The sequence below is a fragment of the Ursus arctos genome, unplaced genomic scaffold (assembly GCF_023065955.2).
Source record: "Ursus arctos isolate Adak ecotype North America unplaced genomic scaffold, UrsArc2.0 scaffold_21, whole genome shotgun sequence".
NCBI lineage: Eukaryota > Metazoa > Chordata > Mammalia > Carnivora > Ursidae > Ursus > Ursus arctos.
In genome coordinates this window covers 51929141-51948883 of record NW_026622886.1, presented here as the reverse complement: position 1 = coordinate 51948883, position 19743 = coordinate 51929141, and the positions used below count along the sequence as shown (strand labels likewise).

At 53.6% G+C, this 19743-nt stretch overlaps 1 long non-coding RNA gene across 1 annotated transcript; it reads right to left on the bottom strand.

Moving 5' to 3' along the window:
* Positions 1-3039: 3039 nt before the first annotated feature.
* On the bottom strand, positions 3040-18571 carry LOC130544472 (uncharacterized). Its single transcript, XR_008960759.1, has 3 exons — positions 18431-18571; positions 4276-4440; positions 3040-3193 (listed from the first exon to the last, which is right to left on the bottom strand). It is a non-coding gene; the product is annotated as an uncharacterized LOC130544472 (long non-coding RNA).
* Between the last annotated feature and the right edge of the window lie 1172 nt (positions 18572-19743).

Below are 19743 nucleotides of genomic sequence, written 5' to 3'. Positions count from 1 at the left end.
GCTTGGATCCGCTCAGTGAGTCCTAAGACCCAGAGACTTCTTTCCACTCCAGCTCAATCCTTCTCACAGAGAAGCAAACTCCAGCCTCACAAACGTGCTCATCATTAGCTCTGGAATTCCCTGGGTTGTGTCTACACTGGCCCACACAGTTGTCCCATGCAGAACACTCCACAAATGTCCTAGGTTTACAAGCCACTTTCAAGCTGCCCTTAGAAAGGCAGAAACTGGCCCAATTAGGCAGACCAGCCAAGTGTCTCGATGTGCTGCAAACTCGGACAACATCCTCCCTGAACACCAATGCTTCCGAGTCCAAGCGTCCAAACTTCGCTCACTGGGCACTGAGAACCATGTAAGCATGAATACTGCTCTTTCGATTCACTGACCTCCCAGGCCTTCCAATCAGAACCAAGCTCCAGTCACCACTCTATTTTCCCTTCAGAGAGAGAGGTCAAATGATGGAATAAAACACTCCCTGTGTACAGCACACTTTTATCCACATAGAATTCCTTGGTCTTTCTCATTCGGGCAGCCCTACAAGACCCACACCAATGAGAGATACCACAAGTTCAATCATCACGTATATATTTGACCTTGTGTTCTTTCTTTTGATAATTTTATTTCAAAGTCAATGTCTCTCTTGCTTCTTAAAATAATAATAATAATTAATAATCATGATAATGATGATGATGATATGGTCACCTAAGGATTTGGATCTCCATTGCCCGATGGCATGGCTCTTGTCCAGATAAGGATGAAGACAAAACCTCAGCCCATAAAGCAAAGCCCACAACCTCAGGGATCCCAACACGCCTCATGGGTGAAGAGTTCCGATGCTACATGGACGTGTCTGAGTCCAAATGATACAGGCAAACTCCAGCATTCATTCTGTTTTCTTCATTAATTCCCCAGCTCAAGTCGCAAGTGACTCACCGGGTCAAGCTTCCAGAGCCCTGGATGGGTCTCCAGGTAAGCACCCCCACCCCGGGGGGGGGGGGACATGAACACCAACAAAGGATTCTTTTAATATTTCACAAGACTGTTTTCCCATTCTTTAATTAAACTGGGAAATAAAAACGCACAGATAGCCCCTTCTACTAGCCGGTCCGATTCACTTCACTGGTCGATATAAGAGCAGGAAATAAAAGAGTTACGGATTTTCTGAGGACCCATCATGTCCACCACTTCAGGTTTGAAACTTCACACACATGCAAGGAAAGAAGCTCCAGCAAACATCTCGGCCTGGCAACTCTGACTGCCTGAATTGGAGTGACAGGGACAAACGATGATTCTGTGTGTGCTGGCTGAGGCTGGTGGCCCTGAAGAAGGGACTCGGCCAGCTCTCCACCTGTGCCTCAACTGTCCTCAGCCAGGAACCAGCTCACAGCCCTCACCTGTCACAACGTTCACATGGGAGACCACAGCCACCCCAGGAGCGCGCCCTGCCCATACCCTGCTGCAGAATGCACTCAGCTCTCCTCTGGGACCCGTCACCTCTACCCAGACCTGGAACCCCCATCTGCTGCAAAGCTCCAGGATTCCCCCTCTTCTTCCACAATTACACTGGCCCAAGGCTTTCCTGAGAAAGGGAGAAGGCTACCTAATGAATGGTTCACACCTTCTTTCCCTTTCTTTCATATTTATCTCCACTTACCTTCCTACCTGTGCAAACTGTTAAGTGATGTATGCATGGAACATGAACGTGTTCTGAGATCTCAATCTTTCATTGCAGCCTTCTCAGGCCTCCTTATGCAATAAAATACCATATCCCTAGGACAGGGAGTTTTAAAATTATTATTTACAGAATAATAGAGCCCAAATCACCTCGTTTTTAGTTGCTCTTCAATAGGCAGAACAGTTTCTGTGTAAAAAGACTTTCCACAGATATGACCTCCCATCAATTTCTTTATTTTCTTTTTTAAATTTTTTTTTATTATGTTATGTTAGTCACCATACACTACATCCTTAGTTTTTGATGTAGTGTTCCATGATTCATTGTTTGCGTACAACACCCAGGGCTCCATGCAATACGTGCCCTCCTTAATACCCATCACCGGCCTATCCCAATCCCCCACCAAACCCCTCTGAAGCCCTCAGTTTGTTTCCCAGAGTCCATAGTCTGTCGTGGTTCATTCCCCCTTCTGTTTACCCCACCCTTCATTCTTCCCTTCCTTCTCCTACTGAGCTCCCTGCTATTTCTCCTGTTCCATGAATGAGTGAATCCGTATCAAAATTGCCTTTCTCTGCTTGACTTATTTCACCTTCCAGCAATCTCATAAGGAGGAAACAGAAACTCTGTGGGATAACCTGACTCACCGGCGTCAAGCAAGTAGTTCCAGAACTCAGCCCAGGGCTCCCGTCACCAGGCCCCTTGAAGCCACCAACATGACTCTATCCAAAAGAATTCCCAAAGACTCTCCTTCTGACTGCACCACCAAAGAAATGACAGAGAGAATATGGCACCTCAAAATATTGAGTTGATACATCTAGTAAAGCTAGATAGTCAAGCTTAACTTTTAAACAGGAAAAGGCTGCTTTAAATAATTTTGAATTTTCCCTCGACCCTCATTGTAATTCTTGGGATGAAAAGACTAATCAGTGATGAAACATCACCTTTGACAAATGACAAGACATCATCCATATCTGTATCTGACGACAAAAAGCCATCTAACCCTAAATGGTGGCCACTCACCCATATCGTAGGCCCAACTGAATAAACACTGTTAGATGTATATCTTAAAAATACACAAAGAGTAAATCTAACCTTCCCTTTCTAATGAAAGAGTGTTTCTAGGAAACAGCTGTTCAAAATACATTCATAAGCAGTCAATGAACAGAGAAAATGGGATCCCCTGCAAAGTGCTCTAAGTTCAGAAACTAAGTACCTCCTTCACCAAATTCAGAACACTGACACTATTACTAAAGTTTTACTTCATGGCTCAACTAGAGAAAAGAGAAAAGCCCAGGAGATAGTGGCTTAATGAGAGGTGTTACCTCCAGTCCTGACGTGGATATGACATTTCTCCAAATGGAACTGCCGCTTTCTCTGAATGCTGGTGTCCTGTGTCAAGCTGCCTCACTGACTCAGATGCAGATGTTCAAAACCTCGGGTCTCACGGAGCCAGAGAAGAGAAGTGTTGTCAGGTGGGGAGAAGGCGGCTCCTCGGACCTAAAGCCAGCATGCCTGCTGCAGTTTCTGGGAGAAGGGAAACACAGACTTGTCTTTTAGTAGTAATTATCTTCCAGCCCATTGCCACCATTCCCAGGGAACAGGCAGCACAATGCTGAAGTTGGGTAACGGCTCTGGGGTTTCCTAGTGCCACACATGTGCCTGAAGGAACAGGGAACACACTGCTGAACTTGGGGAACTGCTCAAGGTCCATTACCTGCACTGTGTCAGGGGACAGGGGCACCGCACTGAAGTTGGGGACCGTGCGGTCCTTACTCTCGCTCTTGCTGGGGAACAAGTGAAACCCTGGAATGTCTGTGACCAATACCACAAAAGCTCTGCTGAGCAGGTGCCCTGGAGTCCATGGGTTTGCTATGTAAGGCCAGTTGACAGAGAGTAGGCAGAAGAGACTATCAAGGGAAAAAGAAAACTCAACTGAATCTCCAAATGAACTCCCTCCACATGCCCTTCCAGAACCCCACCTCTCACCTGGGGTGCCCCTACTCCCAGACCATGCCCCACACAGGCACACAGCATGCATTCACTCAGCCAGGAACTCCACACTTTGAATCTCTCAGAGCTCCCCTTCCCTGGTTCCCAGTCTGCATCTTAGGTCTGCTCTGGGTTTGCCCACAGAGACGTAGCTCCACCCCCATGGGGTGATTGGTTTGGGAGTGTGCGGTTTCCATCCCCTTGAATGCGGGGCAACCGGCCCCATGACTCACAACTCTGGGAGTGCAAGGGGTCCAAGACCTGCCTCCTTGGCTCAATGCCCAGCGCAGGCATGACTGTGATCACGGGCAGGGCCCCAAGCGCGCGCGCGCGCGCGCGCGCGCGCGCACACACACACACACACACACACACACACACACACACACTGCCCCTTCCGCGGACCCCTCTAGCTGCAGAACACCCTCAGAGCCCTGCCCCTTCCCTTCTGCACCAACCCTTCCTACAGGTGTGTGCCTGGATTCTGGCTAGGTCAGCTGCTCTCAGACTGTTCCAGCTTTGGGCTTTAGGAAATGGCAATGCTTTCATGCATGTCCAAGGCAATTTTAAGCCCCAAAAGGAATGCTCCAAGCGGGAATAGCTTTGCCTTCTTGTCTCACCCATGGAGTGGATAGTGCTTCTCAGACCTTCAAAGCATCCTTCTAGGATGAGCCCATTTGTGCTGGAATCTATATACACATGCTTGGTTCTGCAGGGTAGGGGCCAGGAGGAACAGCCGGCCTTCTGTGCTGTCACGGTTGTGAACCAGGAACATTTATTTTTCACTTGAAAAGAAAACATAGTGTTATTGTCAACACTAAAGGAAGGAACATTTTAAAACATTTTAGAGAGAAATGAGAGTTTTATTCAAACCCAAGTCAGGTCAGATGCCTGGGAGACACAGTCTTCACAAAGAAGGGAGTGCTCCAGGGAAGGAACATTTAGGGCAGGGTTATATATTTGTTCTGTTTTGTGTTAGGTAAAGTTACCCATCACGATGAGGCAGAAGATTCCAGAAAGTGACAGACTTTTCTTATCTTTTCAGTATGTACAAGTCGGTATGACTTTAATCTTACGGGGGACAGAGAGGTTCTTTTGTGTTCTCACCTTGATGTTGGCAAGGGCATTTTTTTGTTCTCTTTTTTCTTTTTGAAACAGATGGACAATATGTGCTGGGGGCAGAAATAGGGCCCATGCTTTGAGGGTTTGCCCGGTCATTTTGAGCTGGGTGAAATGATAAAGGAGGGTTTCCCTAGGAGGTCAAGATCAGGGCCCACAGATGGTATGAGATAAAAATTACTCTTATCCTTATCACCACTACCAAATGGAGGAGCTTGAGATGAAAGCACCTTCCCCATAGCTCAGAGACATCAAAAGGACCCCTACAGAAGGTTACCTGCTCCATGGTCAACACAGGTAACAGAGGCGTTTACGGTCTCTGGACTCCTCCCTTGTCCTGCCCAAATCTCTGAAGCATAGAGATCATTTACAGTCAGAATTTTAGACATCTTAGAGATGTCTGGCACCATTCCCTTGGACTACAGAATACAACAGAATAGCTCACTGTCACAATACGAAAGTGCCCCTGGATACACTAAGTTCTTTCTCCGCAACTTTTGCCTCATGGAAATCGTAATCCTAACATAGAAACACTGCGATAGTTGGGAAGTAAATAATCAGAGGTAAGGGAATATTTTAGCAATCTTTAGAGGCATTGTCTCACTCTGTAGAAGAGGCTGAGTGTTTTCAAATAGTCTTTCCAACCTTTCCACCAAGAGCTTCCATCAATTAAAAAAGGATAGTTCTTTCAGGCACTTTAATATCAGAAAAATAGTATAGTATCTCTATTCTAAGGGATCTTTAAGTCTCTTACTCAAAGGTCCTCCACTGAGATAATTATCTTCATGGTCATGATGGGCAGAGGTGAAAAGGCAGCCGAATTCGTTCCATTTGGCCACACAACAAGAAAATCCTAATACTTCCTAGGTTTCCAGATCAACAAGACCAGAGGTAAGAGCGAAATGGTACCCTGTATGGAAGAACAAGGGTTTTGGAGTCAGTTTGGAGATCCCACTTAGGTTTCTGACACTAAAATCCTCTGTAATTCATATAATCTCTGAGCCCTTGTCTATCCATCTAGGAAATGGGACTCATTCTATATACACCCTAGTTGAGAAGTTTAAGAGGGAGAATGCTAAACAGAGCCACTATGCAATCTCCCAAGAGCAGGTGCTCAGGAGCCATAATTACCATTGGGTCTATTTCTTTTCCAGAGAAAAGAACACATGGTGAAACCGTTTTTTGAAAAGATGACTCACAAGATGATTTTTAAACCTTAAGGAAGGTCAAGAAGCTGCTATTGTGTCGTAATTCTCTCAGAAATCATGTTGATAGACTGGTGGGGACAATAGCACCATCATCACTAGGAGAGGGGAGCTCCCATCTCCATATGGCTATGTTGACTCCCTTAACTCAATGCCACCAAGAAGGAAAGCTGGAGGGAGGTGGTGGTGGGCCCAGGCCAAGGCTGTCAGGTGTGGCTGGCACATGCAGAACTCTGATAGGAGGCTTAACTCCTGTCTACGTTAGGATAGTCAGTGTTCTTCAGAGACAAAGGGCCATTGTGTGTGAGCCCTGATGTAGAAAAGGTGGCAAATATCCACTGCGATCCCCTCTCTGACCCTTAAGATATGCAGCAAAGTTACATTGAATTTTTAAACATAGAGGGACTGCCTGGTCTTCTTTTGATGAGGACTAGGGCTCTATTCCTTGGAGGCCTAAGAATAGAATCTAGTTATTTTCAGTATTTTAAAATGTAGACATGATTCATGGTCCAACATATCATCTGTTTGGGTAAATAGTCTATGACCGCTGGAAAATAATGTATTCTGCACTTATTATCGAATGTTCCATAGACGTCAATTAGGTCACATTTGTGACCGAGTTTTGTCTGCTCTATCAAATATTAAGAAAGGCATATTAAAATTTCCAAACAAAATTTCCAAAGAAAAGGAGGAAAGCCATTAGAAAAGGTTGTGTGAAAACGAAAAGAAAGTGCCATCAGTCAGTTCAGAGAACCAAGTTTGGGTAGAGAGACGGCAACATTGATCAGTGAAGAGAGCAGGGTTTCCCATTACATGTGTTGAACCTTAAGGGAACTGCCATAGATGTGAAAGAGCACCATCTAGAGACAACATTCCAAATCATATCTACGTTCATGAGGATGGATGTATGTTCCAAAAGTGTGTATGAAAACGTAAGGAACATGCTGTATGCTCAGGTAAGGACACCCTTGGGAAAAGATCTTCCAATTCACATCTTCTGTAATGAAGAAGTACTTGCAGAAGTGCAAGTGAAAGCAGAAGGAGAGGTCCTATCTAAGTAGTTGTGAGAACCAACTCAGTGTTGATAGAAGGCAACATCAAACCAACATCAGGACCAATGAACACACCCAAGTTTTCCAAAAAGTGTGATGAACCTTAAGGGCAATTTTCACAAATCTCAGTCAGAACACCGAATAGACACCATTGTCCAAGTCAAATCTTCTCTTAGGAAGGTGGCAAGTTTTTCAAAAGTGTCCATGAATGCATAAGTAAGGTGTCACCTGCTTTACGCTAGGAGAGAACACTCTATATAAAAGCATCTTGCACCTCACATCTGGTGTCATGGATTGGGAGCATTGTGCAAAATGGGGTCTGCAAGCATCAAGATAATGCCCTTTGTTTAACTACTTAAGAACACTACACAGAAAGCATCTCTCAACTCACATCTGTCATGAGGAGGAAAGCCGTTTGAAAAGGTTTTGTGAAAAGGAAAAGAAAGTGCCATTATTTAATTCAGCGAACCAAGTTTGTGCAGAGACAGCAACATCGATTAGTGAAGGCACCAGTGTTTCCCAGTATGTGTGTTGAACATTAATTAAACTGCCATAGACGTAACTCTCAGTAAGAAGAGGGTATGGAAAGGGTCCTCCGAATCCTAACGTCTGTCACGATGATGGATGCATGTTTCCGAGTGGGAATAAAAGCATAAGGAAAGGGCCATTAACCAGTCTTTAAGAAAGAACAATGTGGCAGGATACAAAATCAATGCTCAGAAATCAGTTGCATTTCTATAAACAAATAATGCGACTGAAGAAAGAGAAATTAGGGAATCCATCCCATTTGCAAGAGCACCAAAAACCATATGTTACCTTTGCATTAAGTTAACCGAGACTTAAAGGATCTGTATTCTAAAACTACAAATCACTCTTGAAAGACATTGAGGAAGACAAGAAAAGATGGAATAATATTCCATGCTCATGGATCAGAAGAACTAACATAGTTAAAATGTCCATGCTATCCAGAGCAATCTACACATTCAATGCTATCCTGATCAAAATACCGATGACATTTTTCAAAGAACTGGAACAAATAGTCCTTAAATTTGTATGGAACCAGAAAAGGCCCCAAATCTCCAAGGAACTGTTGATAAGGAAAAACAAAGCTGAGGGCATCATAATGCCGGATTTCGAGCTGTACTACAAAGCTGTGATCACAAAGACAGCATGTACAAGAACAGACACATAGACCAATGGAACAGAATAGAGAACCCAGAAATGGACCTTCAGCTCTTTGGGCAACTAATCTTTGATAAAGCAGGAAAAAAACATCCGGTGGGAAAAAGACAGTCTCTTCAATAAATGGCGCTGGGAAAATTGGACAGCTACATGCAAAAGAATGAAACATGACCACTCACTCACACCATACACAAAAATAAACTCCAAATGGATGAAAGACCTCGAAGTGAGACAGGAATCCATCAAAATCCTAGAGGAGAACATAGGCAGCAACCTCCACGACATCAGCCCAAGTAAACTTTTTCATGACACATATCCAAAGGCAAGAGAGACAGAAGATAAAACGAATTTGTGGGGCTTCATCAAGACAAAAAGCTTCTGCACTGCCAAGGAAACAGTAAAAAAAACTAAGCACCAGCCCACGGAATGGGAGAATTTATTTGTAAATGACATTATAGATAAAAGACTGGTATTCAAGATCTACAAAGAACTCCTCAAACTCAATACACAAGAAAAAATAAGCAAATTATAATATGGGCAGAAGATGTGAACAGACACTTTTCCAATGAAGATGTACAAATGGCTAACAGACACATGAAAAAATGTTCAAAATCATTAGCCATCAGGGAAATTCAAATCAAAACCACACTGAGATAATACCTTATGCCAGTTAGAATGGCAAAAATTGACAAGGCAAGAAACAACAATTGTTGGAGAGGATGTGGAGAAAGGGGATCCCTCCCACTCTGTTGGTGGGAATGCAAGTTGGTATAGCCACTCTGGAAAACAGTGTGGAGGTCCCTTAAAAAGTTAAAAAGTGAGCTACCCTATGATCCAGCCATTGCACTACTGGGTATTTACCTCAAAGATACAGACGTGGTGAAGAGAAGGGCCATATGCACCCCAATGTTCATAGCAGCAATGTCCACAATAGCTAAATCGTGGAAGGAACCGACATGCCCTTCAAGAGATGACTGGAGTAAGAAGTTGTGGTCCATATATACAATGGCATATTACTCAGGTAACAGAAAGAAAGAGTTCTCAACATTTGCTGCAACATGGACGGCACTGGAGGAGATAACCCTAAGTGAAATAAGTCAAGCAGAGAAAGACAATTATCATATGATTTCTCTCATCTATGGAACATACGACCTCGGAAGATCGGTAGGGGAAGAAAGGGATAAAGAAAGGGGGGTAATCAGAAGGGGGAATGAAGCATGAGAGACCATGGACTCTGAGAAACAAACTGAGGGCTTCAGAGAGGATTGCGGTGGGGGATTGGGATAGACTGGTGATGGGTAGTAAGGAGGGCACGTATTGCATGGTGCCTTGGGTGTCATACGCAACTAATGAATCATCGAACTTTACATTGGAAACCCGGGATGTACTGTATGGTGACTAACATAATATTAAAAAAAAACTTAAAAAAAAATTGTATCAAAGCCATCTTTCAACTCATGTCTACGACTCACCCTGCCTCCCCACCGACATCGGGCCCGCTGGTGCGTCGCTGGTCATTCAGGGTGGGAGAACGGGCAGAGCCCTCAAGACTCCAGTGAATTTTGAAGGCCATCTGCGCCAAAACACTGGGGCCCACGCTGGAGCTTGCCAGCACCCTCACCTCGGCCCGCCCCTCCGCTCTGCGCTCTCCGCACAGCTGGCGGATCGGGCCTGCCAGCCTCCTGGGGGCTAACTCTAACCCTAGGTCGGCCCAAGAGAGGGGCCCCTCCAAAGGGGCCTGCTGCCACAACGCCAGGGATTGGGGACCCCCGAGCCACAGCACCAGACTCACCCTGCCGCACCGCTGGCACACGAGCCGCTAGGGGTACCGCCGTTCATTCAGGGCGGGAGAACGGGCAATGCTCACCATGCCCACGGCGACTTTCAAAGGCCCCCGGCACCAAAACGCTGGGGCCCACGCTCCGGTTTGCCAGCACGTTCACCTGGGCCTGTGCTCCACTTGGCGCACAGCCGGCGGTTAGGGCCTGCCAGCCTCCTGGGGGCTAACCCTGACCCTAGGTTGGCCCCCGAGAGGCCCCTCCCAAGGGGCCTGGCACCACAATGCCAGGGATTGGGGACCCCAGAGCCCCAGCGCGGGACTCACCCTGCTGCCCCTCCGCCACCCAAGCCACTAGGGGCGCCGCCGGTCATTCAGGGCGGGAGAAAGGGCAGGGCCCTCCGAGCCGCCCCCGACCTTCGAAGGCACCCGCACAAACAAGCTTGGGCTATTGCTCAGGCTCCCCAGCGCCCTCACCTCAGCCCAACACTCCGGGAGCCGCACAGCCGCGGATCGGGCCTGCTGGCCTCCTGGAGGCTAACCCTAACCCTAGGCCAGCCCCAGAGGGACCCATCCCAAGGAGCCTGGCGCTGCAACGCTGGGGATTGGGGACCCCCGAGCCCCAGCGCCGGACTCATCTTGCCGCCCCGCCGTCACCCGGGCCGCTAGGGGCGCTGATCATTCATGGCGGGAGAACTGGCAGGGCCCTCCGAGGCCCGGCGACCTTCTAAGGCCCCCCCTGCCAAATGCTTGGGCCTACGCTTCCCTCGCCAGCGCCCTCACATCGGCTTGCCCCTCCGCTCGTGGAACAGCAGAGGGATTGGGCCTGCCGGCCTCCTGGGGGCTAAGCCTGACCCTAGGTCGGCCCCCAAGGGGCCCTTCCCAAGTGGCTTGGCGCCAAACGCAGGGGATTGGGGACCCCTGAGCTGCAGCGCCGGACTCACCCTGCCGCCAAGCCGACACCGGGCCTGCTGGGGCGTCGCCGGTCATTCACGGTGGGAGATCCGGCAGGGCCCTCAAGACTCCGGCGTCTTTCGAATGCCATCCGCGCCAAAACGCCGGGGCCGATGCTCACGCTCGACAGCGCCCTCAACTCGGCCCGCCTCTCCGCTCACCGCACAGCCGGCGGATCGGGACTTCTGGCCTCCTGGGGGCTAACTCTAACCCTAGGTCGGCCCCAGAGGGTTCCCTCCAAGGGGCCTGGCGCCGCAACGCTGGGGATTGGGGATCCCCGAACCATAACGCCGGACTCACCCTGCTGCCCCGCTGCCACCCGGGCCGCTAGGGGCGCCGTCAGTCATTCAGGTCAGGAGAACGGGCAGGGCCCTCCGAGCCCCCAGTGACCTTCGAAGGCCCCCACAGCCAAAACGCTGGGGCCCACGCTCCTGCTCTCCAGCGACCTGACCTCGGCCCACCCCTCCACTCGCCGCACAGGCGGCGGATTGAGCCTGCCGCCTCCTGGAGGGTAACCCTAACCCTAGGTTTTCCCCCCGAGGGGCCCATCCTAGGGGCCTGGCGCCGCAACGCCTGGGATTGGGGATTCCGGAGCCACAGCGCTGGACTCACCATGCCGCCCCACCGCCACCTGGGCCCTTAGGGGCGCCACCGGTCATTCAGGGCAGGAGAACGGGTAAGGCCCAACTAGGCCCTGGAGACCTTCCAAGGCCCCCCATGCCAAAACGCTGGGTACTATGCTCCCGCTCGCCAGCGCTCTCACCTCAGCCCACCCCTCCGCTCGCTGCACAGCGGCAGATCGGGCCTGCTGGCTTCCTGGGTGCTAACACATACCCTAGGTCAGTCCCTGAGGGTCCACTCCCAAGGGGCGTGGCCCCGCAAGGCCCGGGATGGGGACCCCTGAGCCCCAGCAATGTACTCAACCTGCCGCTCCGCCACCACCCAGGCCACTTGGGGCGCCGCCGGTCATTTAGGGTGGGGGAACGGGCAGGGCCCTCCGAGCCCCCGGCGACGTTCGTAGGTCCCCCGCACCAAAACGCTGAGGCCCACGCTCCCGCTCTCCAGCGCCCTCACCTCCGCCCCCCCCCCCCCAGCTGCACAGCCGGCTGATCCAGCCTGCCAGGCTCCTCAGGGATAACCCTAACCCTAGGTGGGCCCCAGAGTGGCCTCTCCCAAGAGGCCTGGTGCCGCAACGCCAGGGATTGGGGACCCGCAAGCCGCAGCGCCGGGCTCACCCTGCCGCCCCGCCGCCACGCGGGCCGCTAGGGGCGCCGCCGGTCATTCCGGGCGGGATAACCGGTAGGGCCCTCCGAGCCCCTGGTGAAATACGAAGGCCCCCCACGCCAAAATACTGGATACCACGCTACGGTTCGACTGCGCCCTACCACGGTCCATCCCTCCGCTCACCGCACAGCCGGCGGATCGGGTCTGCCGGCCTCCTGGGGGCTAACCTAACCTTAGGACAGTCCCCAAGGGGCCCCTCCCAAAGGGCCTGGCGCTGCAACGCTGGGGATTGGGGACCCCCGAGCCCCAGCGCCGGACTGACCCTGCCACCCCGCCGCCACCCGGGGCGCTGGGGGCGTCGCCGGTCCTTCATGGCGGGAGAACGGGCAGGGCCCTCCGAGCCCCCTGTGACCTTCGAAGGCCCCCCAAGCCAAAATGTTGGGGCCCACGCTCCCACTCGCCAGCGACCTCATCTTGGCTCACCCCTCCATTCGCCGCAGAGCCGGTGGATTGAGCCTGCCGGCCTCCTGGGGGCTAACCCTAACCCTAGGTTGGCCCCCGAGGGGCCCCTCCCAAAGGGACTGCCACGGAACGCCAGGGGTTGGGGACCCCCGAGTCGCAACGCTGGACTCACCCTTCCACCCCGCCAACACCGGGCCGCTAGGGCACCACCGATCATTCAGGGTGGGAGAAGAGGCAGGGCCCTCCCTGCCCCGGTGACCTTCGAAGGCCCCCAGCGCCAAAACGCTGGGGCCCACTCTCCCGCTCGTCAGCTCCCTGATCTTCGACCGCGCCTCCGCTCGCCACAGATGGCAGATCGTGCCTGCCAGGCTCCAGGGGCTAACTTTTACCTTAGGTCGGCCCCGGAAGGGCCCCTCCCAAGGGGCCTGGAGACGCAACGCCGGGCATTGGGGACCCCTGAGCCTCAGCGCCAGATTCACCCTGCTGCCCCGCCGCCACTCAGGCCGCTAGGGGCGCCTCCAGTCATTCAGGGCGGGAGGAGGGGCAGGGCCCTTCGAGCCCCCAGCGACGTTTGAAGGCCTCCCACTTCAAAACGCTTGGGCCCACACTCCCTCTCGCTAGCGCCCTCACCTTGGCCCGCCCCTCCGCTTGCTGCACAGCCGGCAGATCAGGCCTGCCAACCTCCTGGGGGCTAACCCTAACCCTAGGTCGGCCCCCGAGGCGTCCCTCCCAAGGGACCTGGCGCCACAACGCCGGGGATTGGGGACGACCGAGCCCCAGCGTCGGACTCACCCTGCAGCCCCGCTGCCACTCAGGCCGCTAGGGGTGCTGCCTTTCATTCAGGGCGGGAGAACAGGCAGGGCCCTCCGAGGCCCCGGTGATCTTCAAAGGCCCGTTGTGCCAAAACGCCAGGGCCCACGCTTTCGCTCGCCAGCGCCTTAACCTCGGCCCGCCCCTCCGTTCGCGGCCTAGCCGGAGTATTGGGCCTGACGGCCTCCTGGGAACTAACTCTAACCCTTGGTCAGCCCCCGAGGGGCCCCTCCCAAGGGGCCTGGCACCGAACTCAGGGGATTGGGGACCCCCGAGCTGCAGCGCGGGAATCACCCTGCCTCCAAGCCCACACCGGGCCCGCTGGGGCGTCGCCGGTCATTCAGGGTTGGTAAACAGGCAGGGCCCTCGAGACTCTGGCGACTTTCGAAGGTCATCCGCACCAAAACGCTGGGTCCCAAGCTCGCGCTCACCAGTGCCCTCAACTCGGCCCGCCCCTCCGCTCACTGCAGAGTTGGTGGATCCGGCCTACCGGCATCCTGGGGGTAACTCTAACCCTACGTTGGCCCCAGAGGGGCCCATCTGAAGGGGCCTGCCGCCACAACGCCGGGGATTGGGGACCCCCAAGCCTCAGCACCGGAATTACCCTGCCGCCCCGCCGCCACCCAGGCTGCTAGGGCTGCCGTCGTTCATTCAGGGTGGGAAAATGGGCAGGGCCCTCCGAGCCCTCGGTGAACTTCGATAGCAGCCGCGCTAAAACGCTGGGGCCCACGCTCCTGCTCGCCAGCGCCCTCACCTCGGCCCGCCCCTCCGCTCCCCGCACAGCAGCGGATCGGGCCTGCCAGCCTCCTGGGGGCTAACCCTAACCCTCGATCGGCCCACGAGGGGTCCCTCCCAAGGGGCCTGGCGCCGCAACGCCGGGGATTGGGGACCACCGAGTCGCAACGCTGGACTCACTCTTATGCCCCGCCGACACCCGGGCCCCTAGGGTGCCGCTGATCGTTCAGGGCGGGAGAATGGGCAGGGCCCTCTGAGCCCTCGGTGACTTTCGATAGCAGCCTGTGCCAAAACGCTGGGGCCCACGCTCCCGCTCGCCAGCGCCCTCACCTCGGCCCGCCCATCCGCTCGCCGCACAGCAGCGGATCGGGCCTGCCGGCCTTCTGGGGGCTAACCCTAACCCTAGGTCGGCCCCCAAGTGGCCCCTTCCAAGGGGCCTGGCGCCACAACGCTGGGGATTTGCGACCCCCAAGCCCCAGTGCCGGACTTACCCTGCCGCCCCGCAACCACCCGGGCCGCCAGTGGCGCCACTGGTCATTCAGGGTGGAGGACCGTGCAGGGCGATCCGAGCCCCCAGCGTCCTTCAAAGGGCCCCCACGCCAAAACGCTTGGGCCCAGGCTCCCGCTCACCAGCGCCCTCACCAGGGCCCGCCCCTCCGCTCGACGCACAGTGGGCAGATAGGGCCTGCCGGCCTTCTGGGGGCTAAACCTAACCCTAGGTCAGCCCCCGAGGGGCCCCTCCCAAAGGGCCTGCACCACAAAGCCGGGGATTGGCGACCCCCGCGCCCCAGCACCAGACTCACCCTGCCGCCCTGCTGCCACCTGGGCCGCTAGGGGCGCCACCAGTCATTCAGGGCGGAGAAACAGGCAGGGCCCTCCGAGACGCTGGCAAACTCTGAATGCCCCTGAGTCAAAATGCTTTGGCCCATGCTCCCACTCGCCAGCGCCCTCACCTCGGCCCGCCCCTCCGCTCACTGCACAGCTGGCGGATCGTGCCTGTCATCCTCCTGGGGGCAATCCCTAACCCTAGTTTGGCCCCCGAGGGGCCCCTCTCAAGGGGACTGGCGCTGAACGCTGGGGATTGGGGACCCCCGAGCCTCAGCACCGAACTCACCCTGCTGCCCCGCTGACACCCGAGCCGCTAGGGGTACTGCCATTCATTCAGGGTGGGAGAACGGGCAGGGCCCTCCGAGCCACCGATGACCTTCGAAGGCCCCCCACGCCAAAACGCTGAGACCCACGCTCCCATCGCCAGCGCCCTCATCTCAGCCCTTCCCACCGCTCACCGCAGAGCTGGCAGATCAGGCCTGCTGGCCTCCTGGGGTCTAACCCTAACCCTAACTCTAAACCTAAACCCTAAACCCTAACCTTAACCCTAACCCCTAAACCTAACCCTACCCTCAACCCTACACCTTCCCCTAAACCTACCCATAACCCGTACCCTAACCCTAACCCGTACCCTAACCCTTACCCTAACCCTAAACCGTACCCTAACCTGTACCCTAACCCGTATTCTAACCGTAACACATACCCTATCCTGTACCCTAACCCTAACACGTACCCTAATCCGTACCCTAACCCTAACCCAAACCCATACCCTAACACTATCCCTAAACCGTCCCCTAACTCGTACCCTAACCCTAAACCCTAAACCCTGAACCTAACCCGTACCCTAACCCTAACCCGTACGCTAACCTGTAGCCTAACACTACCCGTATACTAACCCTAACCCTAAACCCTAACCCTAACCAGTACCCTGCCTTAACACTAACCTGCAGCCTATCCCGTACCTTAACCCTTACCCTAACCCGTACCCTAACCCTAACCCGGACCCTAACCCATACCCTAACCCGAACCCTAACTAGTAACTTAACCTGTACCCTAACCCATACCCTAACCCTAAACCGTACCCTAAACCTAACCCGTTCCCTAAACCGTACCCTAACCCTAACCCTAACCTAAACCTAACCCGTATCCTAACCCATACCCTAAACCACACCCAAACCCAAACCCGTACCCTATCCCTAACACAAAACGTAACCCTAACGATAACCCATACCCTAACCCTAACCCATACCCTAATCCATACCCTCACCCTAACCTGTACCCTAACCCTAATCCTAAACCGTAACCTAACCCGTACCGTAACCCTAACCCATACCCTAACCTTAACCCATATCCTAATCCTAACCTGCACCCTAAACCGTACCCTAACCCGTCCCTAAACTGTACCCTAACGCGTACCCTAACCTGTACCCAAACCCTAACCCATACCCTAACCCGTACCCTAACCCTAACCCGTACACTAAACCCAAACCCTAAACCCTAACCCGTACCCTAAACCCTAATCCGTACCGTAACCCATAACCCCTAACCTGTAACCCCTAAAGCCAACCCTAACCCGTAACCTCACCTTACCCTAACCCTAACCCCTACCCTCACCCGAACACTAACTGTAACCCGTACACTAACCCTAACCCGTACCCTAATCTGTACCCTAACCCCGGGGATTGGGTACACCTGAGCCCCACCACGGGACTCAGCCTGCCACCCCTCAGGAAACCATGCCCCTTGGGACGCCGCAGAGCATCCCGTGCAGAATTAGTAGGGCCCCCCTGAGCCCCCAGCGATCCTCGGCGGCCCCCTACACCCCAACTCTGAGGCCCACGCTCATCCCGCCCCGCGCCTTCCCTTCAGCCTGCCACCAAGCTCGTCGCAGAGCTGGCAGATCAGTCCTGCCCGGTTCCTGGGGCCTAGTCCTGACCCTAGGTCGGCTAGGGAGGGCCCCTCCCCCGGGGCCCGGTGCCGCAGCCCCGGGGACTGGGGACACCTGAGCCCCACAGCAGGACAAAGCCTGCGACCCCGCAGGAAACCGTGCCCCTTGGGAGGCTGTAGAGCATTCAGGGTGGGAGAACCGGGAGGGCCCCCAGAGCCCCCGGAGAACTTCAGCGATCCCTAAGCCCCAACCTTGATGCCCATGCTCACCCCACCCCGTACCCTCACCTCAACCCGTGGCAGAGCTCGCCACATAGCAGGCAGATCTGGCCTGCGGGGTTCCTGGGCCCCAACCCTAACCCTAGTTCATCTGTGGAGGGGCCCCTCCCCAGGAGCCTGGAGCCGCAGCCGCGGGGAGTCGGGACACCTGAGCCCCACCGCAGGACTCAGTCTGCCACCTTGCAGGAAACCGTGCCCCTTGGGAGGCCATAGAGCATTCAGGGCGGGAGAACCAGGAGGGCCCCCCTGAGCCCCCAGCGAACTTTGGCGGCCTCCCGCACCCCAACCCTGAGGCCCACGCTCACCCTCCCCACACCCTCACCTCAGCCTGTGTAGCTCACCATACAGCCAGCAGATCGGGCCTGCGGGGCTCCTGGGGCCTAACCCTAACCCTAGGTCAGCCGCGGGTTTGGCGGCCTCCCCAGGAGCCTTACACCGCAGCCCCGGGGAATTGGGATACCTGTGCCCCGCCTCAGGACTCAGCTTGCCAGTCCACAGGAAACCGTGCCCCTTGGGGCGCTACAGAGCATACAGGGCACGAGAACTTGGGGAGGCCCCCGGAGCCCGTCCCCACCTTTGGCAACCCCCGTGCCCCAACCCTGAGGCCCATGCTCACCCTCCCCCATGGCCTCATCTCAGCCCTCCACGGAGCTCGCCGCACAGCTTGCTAGATTGGCCCTGCCGGGCCCCTGGACCCTAACCCTTACCCTAGTTTGGCCACAGAGGGGCCCCTCCCCAGGATCCTGGCGCCCAACTCCGGGGGATTGGGGACACCCAAGCCCCACCGTAGGACTCAGCCTGCAGCCCACAGGAAACTGTACCGTTTTGGGGCACAATAGAGCATTCAGGGCAAGAGAACTGGGACACCCCCTCAGAGCCCCTGCTGGTGAACCCCGACCTTTGTGAGCCCTTCCGGATCAAACCCCAAGGCTCACACTCACCCGCCCTTGTGCCCTCATCTCAGTCGGCCTGGGAGTTCTCTGAGCACTGGGCAGTTCGCACCTGCTGTCTCTTGAGGCCTAACCTAACCCTGGGTCTTCTGCTGAGGGTCCCCTCCCCGTTTGCCTGCCTCCAAGGTACCAGGCATTGGGCTCACCTCTGCACGACTAGAGGACTCAGCCTGCCCCACTGCAGGAAACTGTCCGTTTGGGGCTGCAGAAAGGATTCATAGCAGGAAAATCGGAGGGCCCCCCTCAGCCCATCCCAGGGAACCCCCACTTTCAGAGATCTCCCCGGATCCAATTAGTAGCTTCACACTGACCTTTAAACTTGCTCTCCATGGAGATCTTTTGAAATTCTCCACAATTCCAACCGATGGCATCATCCAGCTTCAGTGCCTTACCCAGCTTTAGGTCTTGAGATGGATTAAAATGGGAAGTCATTTCACTGATGACGATGTACTGGTGACCAAAAGATACATGCATAAATGCTTCATATCACTTGGCTTCAGGGAAATGCAAATCTAAACCCCTATAGATGCCATATCACACGAGGCCGAATATCTAAAAATAAGAAGACATGAAACTATACATGTTGGAGAGGATGTGGAGAAACGGGAACCCTCTTACATCCCTGTGCGAATGCAGTCCGGTACAGCCACTCTGGAAAATGGTACGGAGTTTCCTCAAGACGTTATAAATAAAGCTACCCTATGTCCCAGCAATTGCACTACTGGGGATTTACCCCAAAGAGACAGAGGTAGTGAAGACGGGACACATGCACCCCAGTGTTCATAGCAGCAATATCCATAATAGACAAGCTGTGGAAAGAGTGCAGATGACCATGGACAGATGAATGGATAAAGAAGATGTGGATCATATATATAATGGAATATTACTCAGCCATCAGAAAGGATGAATACTTACCATCACACCGACCTGGGTGGAGCTGGAGGGTATTATGCTGAGTGGAATAAGCCAATGAAAGAAAGACAATGATCATATGCTTTCACTCCTATGTGGAATATCAGAAACGGGGAAGAAGACCATAGGGAGGGAAAATAGAAAGGGAAGTCATCAGAGGGAGAAAACCCATGATAGACTCTTAACTATCGCAACAAACTGATGATTGCTGGAGGAGAAGTTGGGGGGTGGGGTAACTGGGTGAGTGGCATTAAGGAGGTCACACGATACAATGAGCACTGGGTATTCCACACGACTGGTAATTTATTGAAGACTACATCTGAAACTAATGATGTACTGTAAGTTGGCTAATTGAATTTAAATTAAAGAATAAAAGACCTCGAATAAACAATCCTAAACATTTGTATGGAACCACTAAAGATACTGAACAGCCAGTGCAATGTGGAAAAGAAAAACAAAGCTGGAGGACTCACAATTTCAGATTTCAGGTTATACGACAAAGCTGCAGTCATCCTAACAAGAGAGTACGGCACAAAAATAGACACAGCGACCAAAGGAACAGGATACAAGTTCAGACAGAAACCCACAATTATGTGGTCCATGAATCTTCCACAAAGCAAGCAACGATATCAAAAGGGAAAAGGACAGTCTCTACAACAAATGGTGTTGGGAAAACTAGACAGCTATGCACAAAAGAATGAAATTAGACTGC